We start from the raw sequence: 12876 nt of genomic DNA, 5'->3' as shown, positions 1-12876 counted from the left end.
GCAGAAGATGGAAAAGTTCCATACTTTGTGAAAACAAGACCAGGAACAGACTGCGGAACAGATAATGAACTGGCAATATTGAAAATCAAAGTAAAGCTAAACAACAACAAAGCAATCATAATGCCAAAATACTATTGAAATAACATCCCAGAAGAATATAAAGATCAAATAAGGAACAGCTTTGAGGCTTTAAACTTAGCTGATGGAGAACCAGAAGAACTATGGATTGAAGTCAGAGACATTATCAGGGAAGAATGAAAAAAGACAATACCTCTAGTTAAAAAGAGAGAAAGACCTCAACGGATGACTGAAACTCTTAAAATGGTTAAAGAAAGAAGGAAAGCAAAAGCAAAAGGAGATAGAAGCATGGTCAGAACCCTAAAGGCAATAATAGAGCGGCTAGTATGTAGGGACAAAGAGAACTATTACAATAGTTATTGTAAAGAAATAGAAGAGGAGAACAAAAAAGGTAGAACAAGAGCCCTATTCCAAAAGATGAGAGAAATGAAAGGGAAATGTAAACCAAGGGTAGGGATGTTGTATAATCAACAGGAGAACACACTGACTGACTGAGATAAAATAAAAGGAAGAGGGAAGCAATATACCAAAGAACTATATAAAAGAGATGCAAGGGTTACAAATTCATTCATGGAGGAACCATATGACGAAGAAACAGAATTTTAGAATGTGAAGTGAAAGCTGCTCATAAAATTCTTGGAAGAAACAAATCACCAGGAATAGATGGCATACCAATAGAGTTGCTAGAAGTTGCTGAGACTGAATCTGTCCAAAGTTTGACAAAAATTTGTCAACAAATATGGAAAAGAAAACAATGGCCCACAGACTGGAAGTGTTCCATACATATCCCAATTCCAAAGAAGGGGGATCCCAGAGAATGTAGTAATTATCAAACTATTGCCTTAATATCCCATGCAAGTAAAGTAATGCTCAAGATTCTACAACAAAGGCTCTTACCATATATGGAGCAAGAAATGCCAGATGTCCACGCTGGATTTAGAAAGGGAAGAGGTACAAGAGATCATATCGCAAACATATGTTGGATAATGGAACGGACCAAGGAATTTCAGAAGAAAATCACCCTATGCTTTATAGATTTCAGCAAAGCCTTTGACTGTGTAGATCACAAAAAACTATGGAATGCTTTTAAAGAAATGGGGGTGCCATAGCATCCAACTGTCATAATGCGCAACCTATACTCTGGACAAGAGGCTACTTTAAGGACAGAATATGGAGAAACCGATTGGTTTCCAATTGGAAAGGGTGTGAGACAAGAGTGTATTTGTTTAATCTTATGCAGATCATATGGAAAGTGGGATTGGACCAAGATGAAGGAGGTGTGAAAATTGGAGAGATAAATATCAGTAATTTAAGATATGCAGATGATACCATATTACTAGCAGAAACCAGTAATGATTTGAAACAAATGCTGATGAAAGTTAAAGAGGAAAGCACAAATGTAGGACTGCAGCTGAACGTCAAGAAGACTAAAGTAATGACAACAGAAGATTTATGTAACTTTAAAGTTGACAACAAGGACATTGAACTTGTCAAGGGTTATCAATACCTTGGCACAGTCATTAACCAAAATGGAGACAATAGTCAAGAAAAGGCTAAGACTGGGGAGGGCAGCTATGAGAAAACTAGAAAAAGTCCTCAAATGCAAAGATGTATCACTGAACACTAAAGTCAGGATCATTCAAACCATGGTGTTCCTGATCTCTATGTATGGATGCAAAAGTTGGACAGTGAAAAAAGCGGATAAGAGAAAAATCAACTCATTTGAAATGTGGTGTTGGAGAAGAACTTTGCAGATATCATGGACCACGAAAAAGACAAATAATTGGGTGTTAAACCAGAACTATCATTAGAAGCTAAAATGATGAACCTGAGGTTATCATACTTTGGACACATAATGAGAAGACATGATTCATTAGAAAAGATAATAATGCTGGGGAAAACAGAAGGGAGTAGAAAAAGAGGAAGGCCAAACAAGAGATGGATTGATTCCATAAAGGAAGCCACAGACCTGAACTTACAAGATCTGAACAGGATGGTTTACAACAGATGCTATTGGAGGTTGCTGATTCATATGGTTGCCATAAGTCAAAATCGACTTGAAGGCACATAACAACAATAAGGGTTAAAATGAAATAATATAAAATATTAATAAGAAAATACCAATAAAATCAACAGATTTTAAGAACAAGTTGACATATTTTTAAAATCAAAATATAGATAAGATGCATAGATATTAGGTATATTTAAAAACAACCACATAATAAAGTTACATGCCTTGGTTGGCTTGTCTAAACAATTTTTTTTAGCAGACATCCAAAAAATAAAATACAGCGAAGGTGCCTGTCTAATATTAATAGGCATAATATTCTCCTCCCCTATATTTATTTATTTATTTATTTTATTGCATTTGTATACTGCCCCATAGCCGAAGCTCTCTGGGCGGTTTACAACAATTAAAAACATTAAAAACAAATATACAAATTTAAAAACACTATATAACTGTAACACCTCATATATATGATGAAATGGACTATTGGCCATTAAAGTTTATGCCCTCATAAATGTGTTAGTCTTTAAAACGTCACAAGACTCTGTACTTTTTGTGCAATAGACTAACATGGCCACCCTCTGGCCAGCCTTCCTGGACTGGACCAAAAGCCCATCTAATTTAGCATTACGTTCCGCCAGTGTCTAGCCAGACAACTAGATGCCTATGAGAAATTTACAAGTTCTGAGATAATAATTTTTAAAAAGCAGCAAAGGAAGGGGTCATACCAATCTGCTCTGGAAAGTTGTACTATATAGATGCCACAATAGAAAAGTCCTTCACTTTCGTTCCCACCTGCTGCACCTTTGTTAGTAGAGAGACAAGAAGGGTCTCATAAAAGAAAAAAAGATCATGAGCAGTTTCGCACTGTGGAGGGGGGCAGAGGGAAGCAATTCCTGAGATGCACTGATGATACACTGATGATGCACTGATGATGAGCTGAATTTAAAAGGAGCTTTAAAAGTGCCTTGAAAGCTTGGAAACAAATTGGAAATGGATGAACTGATGCAAAAATAGCACAATGTGGGCTCTCCTGCTAAGCCCAGATAGAATTCGGGCCACACCATTCTAAAATGGTTAAAGCTGCTGGGCTGTCCTCAAGGACAGCCCTCTCTAAAGTGCATTGCAGTAATCCAGCTTAGAAATAATTGATGCTGCAATCCTATACACATATTACCTGGCTCTTCCATTTAAGTGGTTGTGTATAGGATTGCACTGTGTGAATGTTGTAATGGGCGAGGACCATCAATTGAATTGCACTCACTTAACAGACTGCAGGGCAACACAGTTTAAACTTCCAGTTCTACATGTCAGAAATATTAGGCAAGACTGGGGTGGTGCAGTGTCGTTTTATTGGTCCTGAATCTCATGTACAGCACTCCATAACCTTTATAGAAGGTGCTTGTATAAAATATGAAAAAACATAATCCAGAGCAATAAATCTTGTGTGTGCTATCTAAGTTGATTATGAAACAAGCTGTAGTTCAGCAGTAGAGCACATGCATTGCACGAGCACATGCTTTGCAAGCAAAAGGTCCCAGGTTCAATCCCTGACATCTCCCGATACAGCTGAGAAAGACTCCCTTCTGAAACCCTGGGCAGTCACTGCCAGCCAGTGTAGGCAGCAGTACTTTGGTGGATGAACCGGTTTCACTCGGTCTAAGGCAGCCTGGGATGTTCCCATGAAGGTCCGACTTCCCTCTGATTTGAGCAGGACTGGAGTTTTCAATAGCGGAGGATTCGTTTGTGGCAGACCTCTCACCACACCCGCAGCCCCTGAAATCCCTTTTCAAACACCAACGGCATGCGAAGCTATAACGAAGACTTGCCTCTGAGCACGTGCAGGGGTGCATTTCCCACAGCGTGCAGTGATGGCAGCATTGTCCTCCTCGGGCACTTCGATGAAAGGAGAGGTTTGGGAGCAAAAGAAGAGGCTTAGTAGCAAGTTTGAGCCCCGCCACCTCCTTTTTTAGAAATCAAGCAAAGCCAAGAGCAAGTCATCTTCCAGGACTGCTTTTCTCCCCACTACACCTCTCAGCCCCTCTCGCTCTCGCTGGCCCTACCCAATCTCCGACTGCTGAGTCCGTTCCCCTTTGCGCTCTCTGAATCTATTAAAAGCTCGCAAAGGATCCTGGGGGATGTGGCCAGGTTCCTGTAACCATAGCAACCAACGCGTTGTTGACACCGCCGCTGGCGCAAACGGTAAAGCGCGGGGGATTGGGTGTCGTCGCAGGTCAAGACCGTCCCCTTCTCTCCCAAGAGGACAAACAGCCCCTCCGTCGCCCACCAAGTTTTGTCTTCGTGGCTCCAACACTTGGAGAGGTGAGCAACCCGGAGAAAAGCCGGAATTCAACCCGCCTTACTGACAGTTCTTTGTGGTGCGGGGGTAGGGGGATGTTGGGACCATCAGCAACCTTTAAGGAACTATTTTTTTTTACTACTGCAGTTAATAAAATGAGAGGAACTGCTTAAAAACAGCACCCCTTTATTTACCTCGAGCATGAAGGCTCGGGGATGGGGGAAAAAAATAAAAAAAATAAAAAATTTATTTTTTGTGTCGCCTATCTGGCCGAAGCCACTCTAGGCGACGTACATATTAAAATTCAACAGTACAAACACTTTGCATAAGATGATAATGATGATGATGATAATCATTAATTATGTGTCCCACTGACTGAGAAGCGGTTCTTTGGCTGAGTCCCAGCGCGAATTAACTTCTGCACTGCTTTCCCCTCAAACCTAAGAGAGTTGCACAGAGAGGGCTAGACAGAGACACTTATGCTCTCCCCTATAATACTGTGGAGAAGGTGCTGCTCTTCTGTCTTCCCGCCTCTGTGGGGATCTTGAAAAGTGACAACAGGCTTACGTTGGAAGCTGCCTTATATTGAGTGAGGCCATTGGTCTATCAAGCAAGCTTTGTGCTACCTACACTCATAGTGACTTTCCAGGATTCCAAGTGGGAGTCTTTCCCAGCCCTAAATCAAGATGCCAGGGATTGAACCTTCAGTGAGCTACACTCTGCCCATAGTAATAATAATAATAATAATAATAATAATAAATTTAATTTCTGTGTCGCCTATCTGGCCAATGGCCACTCTAGGCGACGTACAAAATCATTAAAACACAATATAATGAAATACAATAATACAATATAAAAACAGTATAAAAGCAATACAGCTGCAACAATATTAAAACAGGGCAGGAGGCATTTCAATCAAGACAATTAACCCTCCCCGGAGATCCCAAAGGCCTGTTGAAAGAGCCAGGTCTTTAAGGCTTTCCGAAATACATTTAGGGAAGAGGCGTGCCGGAGATCTTGTGGGAGGGAGTTCCAGAGGGTGGGGGCCGCCACTGAGAATGCCCTCTCTCTAGTACCCACCAATCTGGCTGTTTTTGTCGGCGGGATTGAGAGAAGGCCCTGTGTGGCTGATCTAGTACAAGAGACCAGCCCAGTCATGTGCATGTTTGCTGCTTGGAAGTAAATTCCACCATAGCTGTACAATCACGTGCATACTTACTTCAGATTAAGCCACACTGAATACAGAGGAACTTAATTCCAAGTAAACCAGTCCTGTGCATATTTACCTGTGTGTTACCCCTGTTGAACATAGTAAAATTTACTTCCAAATAAACATGCAAAGGATTGCATTGTTAGGAGCTTAGTGAGACTTACTTCTGAGTAAATAAATATTCAATAGGCAAAAAACCTTGCGGTTTAAAAACGTAACTATAGTCAACAGATATTTCTATCAAATTTTAAAAAGCAGGGAAATTGGGCAGCTATAGTGAATGCATCAGGGGAGCAGGAGACCTGACTGAGATATTGTACTGCCCTATAAATTGGTCAAAATGCAAACACCATTTGGGTTGGTCTTTCACAGTTCAATCCACTTCCTGTGTAGCGTGTAAGAATTTGGTAGCATGTGCCTCTGAGCATATGGTGAGTGGTGGCAACATCTGCCATCTCCAAAGATGGAGAATTACATCTTTGTATGTTTGTTGGTGTTCTTCTTACTTTGCTTCTTTTCTGTGTTACTATTGTTTCTACAGAGAATCTAATCTAGAAAATTATATTTCTCTCATTATTCATCCTAGAAATCTATGTCAAATTTATTTTTATTAATTTCAAAGCCTTTTTATTGGTCAATGTCATATGATGGTGAAGATAGCCTTTTTTGTTTCATACTGGAGGTTATGTTCTATTTCTATTTTGGGTGCATTAACAGTTGAATCCCCTTTAGGATGCACATGTGATGCGTCCTTCCCTGGCTCTCCCTGTCAGGTTCCTACCTGCGCGTGGCTACTGCCTGTCACTAGGCACCACCAGGGACTCCACCAGTCTGGACCGCTCTCTCTTATGGTTTCTCTCCCCGCTCTAGCACAGATCTCAACAGATCCCCCTGCTAGGCAACCACCAGTAACGTCCCAATACTAGTATTCCCAGAGACTCTGAATACTGGTATTGTTATTCTCTTCACCGCTGCCACCATTTGTTACAGTTCCCCTTCAGCCTTGGTCATTACCTTACCCTCCCTTCTGGTCTGTGAAACCCCAGCCAAGGATCAGGCCTTTGGTAAACCAAATTAAGTATTTATTACAGATAACAAAGCTAACAAGATTAACAAGATTTCTTAAGGCACATAAGCATATGGTTTTACTCAATACTAATCCGAACTCCACCTCCCTCCTGGCAAACACCTCTCTAAACCCCACCAAGCAACCCACTCAGTTCTCTTCTCCCCCCCAGATTCCACTCTTACTCTTCCTTTTATACATTCAGCCATTTTAAACACTCAGCCAATCATCTCGCATTCTACTGCCCATTCACTCCCCCTCCTCTTTCACTCCACTTACCATGTATCTTCTAAAACAACAACACTTACCATATATACATTAATATAGGAACATCACATTCCCCCCCCCTTAAACAACAGCAGAGTATTATTCCTGTTCCAGGATTTATACGTCGCGTTAACAAATAAAAGTCTCTATGGGGAAAATGTCTTTCTTTGTTCCTCTGTCTGGTCACGTCACTGCAGTCCCAGCCACTTGCCTGGAAAGTCCATTGGCCAGTACATTGTCCTTGCCTTTTATAAACTGGAAGTCCACTTGATAGTCCTGTAGGGCCCAGGACCACCTCTGCAGCATAGTGTTATGGTTTTTCATAGTCTGCAACCATAACAAGGCCCGATGATCCGTAGTCACTGTGAATCTTCGTCCCCACACGTATGGGCGCAACTTGTTCAGTCCCCACACGACCGCTAGGCACTCCTTCTGGACTGACGAATAGTTTTTCTCCCTCGGCGTCAGCTTGCGACTCAGGTACGCCACTGGATGTCTGGTGCCTTCTCTCTCCTGTAGCAAGACGACTCCCAGCGCGAGGTCCGACGCATCTGTAGCAACGATGAATGGTTTCTCATAGTCTGGTGCTATTAATATGGGTCCTTGGCACAAGGCTTGCTTCAGTAGATCAAAAGCCTTCTGACATTCATTCGTCCATACCACACGCTCAGAACACTTCTTCTTTGTTAATTCATGCAAGGGGGTTGCTATTTCCCCAAAATTTCTCACAAACTTCCTATAAAATCCAGCCACACCCAGAAATGCCCTTACTTGTTTTTTGGTTAAGGGGATCGGCCACGCTTGTATTGCCTCCACCTTGCTCCATAAGGGGGTGATTTTCCCACTCCCCACCTTATGTCCTAAATAGATTACTTCCTTTAGTCCAAACTGGCATTTCTTAGCTTTTATTGTGAGGCCTGCTTTTCTTAAGGCCTCCAATACTGTTGTCAGGTGTTGGACATGCTCAGGCACCGACTTGCTAAAAATGGCCACGTCATCGATATAGGCCACTGCAAAATCTGACATGCCTCGCAACACAGTATTGATTAGCCTCTGAAATGAACTTGGTGAGTTCCTTAGTCCCATGGGTAAGGTCACAAACTCATATAACCCATCTGGTGTACTGAAGGCAGTTTTGGCTCTGGATTGCTCGTCTAGTTCCATTTGCCAAAATCCTTTACAGAGATCTAGTGTAGAGATAATGGTTGCTGCCCCCAATAACTCTAACATTGCGTCTACCCTAGGCATAGGATACGCATCTGGGACAGTAATTTTATTGATTAGCCGATAATCAATGCAAAACCTGGTCGTTCCATCTTTTTTCGGAACCAGGACAATACTTGAGGCCCAGGGACTGATGGATTCCCTGATCACTCCTGATTCCAGCATATCTTCCACCTCCTTTTTGATCTCATTCAAAACTTTCCCATTCACACGGTACGGAACAGATCTGATTGGGGCATGATCTCCAGTATCAATGGAATGTATAACTATACTGGTTCGGCCAGGTTTGTTGCTAAAGAGATTCCTATAGGTTTTCAAAACTCTCAGAATCTCCTCTTTTACTTCCTCCTTCACCTCCTCTGACCATTCCACTTGATCTACCCCTCCTTTGTCTTTGCTTTCCTGTACCAAATCTGGAAGTTCAGGCCCACTTCCCTCGGGGAATAAGGTAACTTGCAACACCTGTGCATCCCTGGTATGGTAAGGCTTCAACATATTTACATGAACCACTTTGCTTTTGTTTAATTGGTCTGTGGTGATTACATACGTCACTGTGTCAAGCCTTTCTCTGATGGTATATGGTCCTTCCCAGTTAGCCTGTAATTTGTCATGTTTCCTGGGTATGAACGCCATAACCATATCTCCCACATCATACACACGTTCCCTGGCTGTTCTGTCATACCAGTAACTTTGCTTCTGCTGAGCTTGACTGAGATTCTCTTTCACCACTTCCATCATTGATGTTAATTTATTGCGGAATTCCAATACAAAATCTACTACAGATGTTTTGTACTCTCCCAGGGTTCCTTCCCATGAATTTTTAATAGTTCCAAAGGTCCCCTCACTTTTCTAGTGAACATGAGTTCAAAGGGTGAGAAGCCTGTTGACTCTTGAGGGACTTCTCTATATGCAAATAAGAAGCATCCCAACCGTTCATCCCAGTCTTGTGGGTGATCTTGAACATAGCTTCTGATCATGCCCTTCAAAACGCCATTGAATCTCTCTGTTAACCCATTAGTGGCGGGATGGTAAGTAGTGGTCTTTAGATGTTTTAGACCACAACATTTCCACATACATTGCATCACTTCTCCCATGAATACACTGCCTTGATCTGTCAGCACTTCATGAGGGAAACCCAGCCTCATAAAGATTTTTAATAAAGCCTCTGCCACTACAGGGGCTTCCACGGATCTTAGTGCTTCTGCGTCTGGGTACCTGGTGGCAAAATCCACCACCACCAATAGATATTTCTTGCCATGCCTTGTGGGTTTGGAAAAAGGGCCCACCAAATCTATTCCCACTCTATAAAAGGGTTGTCCAATTATAGAAAGGGGCTTTAAGGGTGCCTTAGTCTTTACTCCACTTTTTCCCACCTTTTGGCATATTCCACAAGATAGACAATGTTGTTTTACATCTTTGGAGATGTTTGGCCAATAATAGTGTGCTGCCAATCTCCTCTTGGTCTTTTTTATTCCCAGATGTCCTGCACATGGGACATCATGGGCTACCTCTAGCAATCTGATTCTGTATTTGCTAGGTACTATCAATTGCTTCACTGGTTCACATTCATCCTTTCTCTCAGCAGGCATCCACAGTCTATATAAAATCCCATTCTCACACACAACTTGATTCCTCAGTTTGTCAGTGAAAGGAATCTGTTGGGTCAGAGCTTGTTCCTTTATCTGCTTCAAACTTATATCTTTTTGCAGCTCTTCCCTGAATTGATCTGCCTCATCATTATCAGAGACCACTTGATACAGTTTGTCTCCTTCAGCAGGCCTGCTAGTGGTTGCTATGGTGACCTGAGGCTGGTTAACAAATTCCACCCTGTTTGTTTGAGCCCCCCTTAATATGGCTTCTTTTTCTCTGCCAATTTGCTGTCTGGTCACTACATAGATCTTTCCTTGGGCGCCCATTACATCCCTTCCCAGTATTACTGGTTCTTGTTGCTGGGCATTAATGCCTACTTTATATCGGCCCTCTCGGCCTCTCCAAGTCATATCCACCAGGGCCACAGGCAAACTTTCTGGTTGACCCCTCACTCCTTGGATAGTCACAGTTTCCTGAGGTAATATTACCTCAGATTTTATTAAATCTGGCCTCAGTAACGTCTGAGCGGCACCAGTATCAAGCAATGCCCAATAATTTGCCTCTTGTACACTCACTTCCTCTCTCAGACTTGAATCAAGGTCTGTTACTTCTGTCCAGTTTATCTGGCAGAACTGAACCTTTTTTGCTGTTTCTAAAGCCTTGGGCTCTGTTTTCACTGCCCTTGTCTGAGCAGGATTACTAATGGGGTTGGCAACCTCACATTGAAAACGTAGGTGACCCGGTCTACCACATTTGTAGCATAATTTCTCCTCACTTTTAGGGTACACAGATCCACTCTGGGGTGTCCTGTGCCCTTCAGATTTTACTGGAGGACTCACTCTCTGTGGTACCACATCCCTTCTGCCAGCGTTATATGGTCTGGGTTTAAAATCTCTTGATGTTTTCCCCACCCAGCCAGTTCTGTTGGAGGCGAAGTGATCCGCCATCTCTGCGGCCTCCTGCACCGATGTAGGGGAACGGTCTTTGACCAGGAGCCTTATTTCTGGTGGTAACTGATGGTATAATTGATCCAATATCATGAGGTTTTTCACCTCCTCCACAGACTGAGCTTTTGCACTTGTCAGCCATTTCCCAAATATGTCCATCAGTTTTGCCCCCAGCTCCACGAAAGACCTCCCTGTCTGTATCTGGCAGTTTCTGAAAAGCTTTCTAAAATAATCAGGCCCCAGTCTGAATCTTTTAAACACTGCTTCTTTGAATTCAGCATAGGTGACGGGCCTGTCTGAGGGGAAATATTGGTATACCTCTGCCAATTCCCCTTTGATCAGGTTTGATAAATACTGCATGTATTTATCTTCAGGTAGCCCCCACAACTGAGCTGCTTTTTCAAAGGTGCTGAGGTAAATTTGAGGATCTTGACCAGGCTCATAGACAGCAAAGTCCTTTGGAGTAATTTTTATTTTTGCTCCATCTCTGTCTTTCTTTGTCTCCTCAGAGTGAAATTTCTCTCTATCAAATTTTAACTTTTCTACTTGTAATTCAGCATCCAATGCTCGTTGCTTCTCCCTCTCCTCAAACCCCAATCTCATTCTCTCAATTTCCAACTCCCTCTGTTTTTCCTTCTCTGCACCTTCCATCCTCAATCTCTCAGCTTCTAACTCTCGCTGTTTATCTTTTTCCTCAGCCTCAAAGACCCGCTGCTTTTCTTTCTCATCAGCTTCCATCCTCATTCTCTCAGTTTCCATCCTCAACTTCTCTCTCAAATACTCTATATAAGCGGGATTGCTTAAATATCCTTCTGCGGTCTCTTCCCTGACAGGTTGTTTTTGCTGGGCAGTTGCAAATCCTATAAGTGCTACCCTCAATTCATCTACCCCTTTACCCTCGTGAGGTAAATTGAATGTTATGCACTTCTCCACCAGCTCCTCTCTTTTCATTTTTATGTATTCAGCCATGGTGTTTGAGTTCACTCACTCTTTGCCACACACTCTTTGCCAGTCACTCTCACAAGAAATCTTGTTTTGTTATTTCTGTTTGCCACACCACTGTTCTGGATTCTCTAGTATTCGTATCTGGATTCTCTGTTGTTCGTATCCCACCGCTACTGCCACCACATGTGATGCGTCCTTCCCTGGCTCTCCCTGTCAGGTTCCTACCTGCACGTGGCTACTGCCTGTCACTAGGCACCACCAGGGACTCCACCAGTCCGGACCGCTCTCTCTTATGGTTTCTCTCCCCGCTCTAGCACAGATCTCAACAGATCCCCCTGCTAGGCAACCACCAGTAACGTCCCAATACTAGTATTCCCAGAGACTCTGAATACTGGTATTGTTATTCTCTTCACCGCTGCCACCATTTGTTACAGTTCCCCTTCAGCCTCGGTCATTACCTTACCCTCCCTTCTGGTCTGTGAAACCCCAGCCAAGGATCAGGCCTTTGGTAAACCAAATTAAGTATTTATTACAGATAACAAAGCTAACAAGATTAACAAGATTTCTTCTTAAGGCACATAAGCATATGGTTTTACTCAATACTAATCCGAACTCCACCTCCCTCCTGGCAAACACCTCTCTAAACCCCACCAAGCAACCCACTCAGTTCTCTTCTCCCCCCCAGATTCCACTCTTACTCTTCCTTTTATACATTCAGCCATTTTAAACACTCAGCCAATCATCTCGCATTCTACTGCCCATTCACTCCCCCTCCTCTTTCACTCCACTTACCATGTATCTTCTAAAACAACAACACTTACCATATATACATTAATATAGGAACATCACAGCACACCTTAACGTAGTGAGGGGGTTTGAGAGTGTTGAAGAAGCTGAGAGCAATGCCGTCAGGAGTCTAGACCAAGAGGCTAGACTCCTAGCAGGGTCACCCAAGGCGGAATGGTCAAAGTTGAGACACCAGACTAAGATGCATCCAAACTCAGAGGAAGGCAATGGTAACCCACCTCTGAATACCTCTTACCATGAAAACCCTATGAACAGAGTATCCAAAATGCAACACAAGATAGTGCTGGAAGATGAGACCCCCAGGTCAGAAGACACTCACCCAGCTACTGGGGAAGGACAAAGGACAAGGACAAGTAGCGCTGTGAGTACTGACGCAGCTGACAAGCCGAAAGGAAGCCTAGAGGCTGATGCGCACAGATGCGAAAGGAGAGTCCA

At 42.9% G+C, this 12876-nt stretch overlaps 1 protein-coding gene across 1 annotated transcript in view; it reads left to right on the top strand.

Annotated features, from left to right (window-relative positions):
• Positions 1-4288: 4288 nt before the first annotated feature.
• The window catches only part of DNAH12 (dynein axonemal heavy chain 12), a 292017-nt gene continuing 283429 nt past the window's right edge, over positions 4289-12876 (top strand). The window contains exon 1 of the mRNA XM_061618291.1: positions 4289-4408. The gene's annotated coding sequence lies outside the window, so the exon portion shown is untranslated. The remainder of the gene's footprint in view (positions 4409-12876) is intronic.

This window comes from Rhineura floridana, chromosome 3, assembly GCF_030035675.1.
Source record: "Rhineura floridana isolate rRhiFlo1 chromosome 3, rRhiFlo1.hap2, whole genome shotgun sequence".
In the NCBI taxonomy this organism is placed as follows: domain Eukaryota; kingdom Metazoa; phylum Chordata; class Lepidosauria; order Squamata; family Rhineuridae; genus Rhineura; species Rhineura floridana.
Note: the sequence above shows the minus strand (reverse complement) of the source record. Positions and strands in the feature narration are given on the sequence as shown.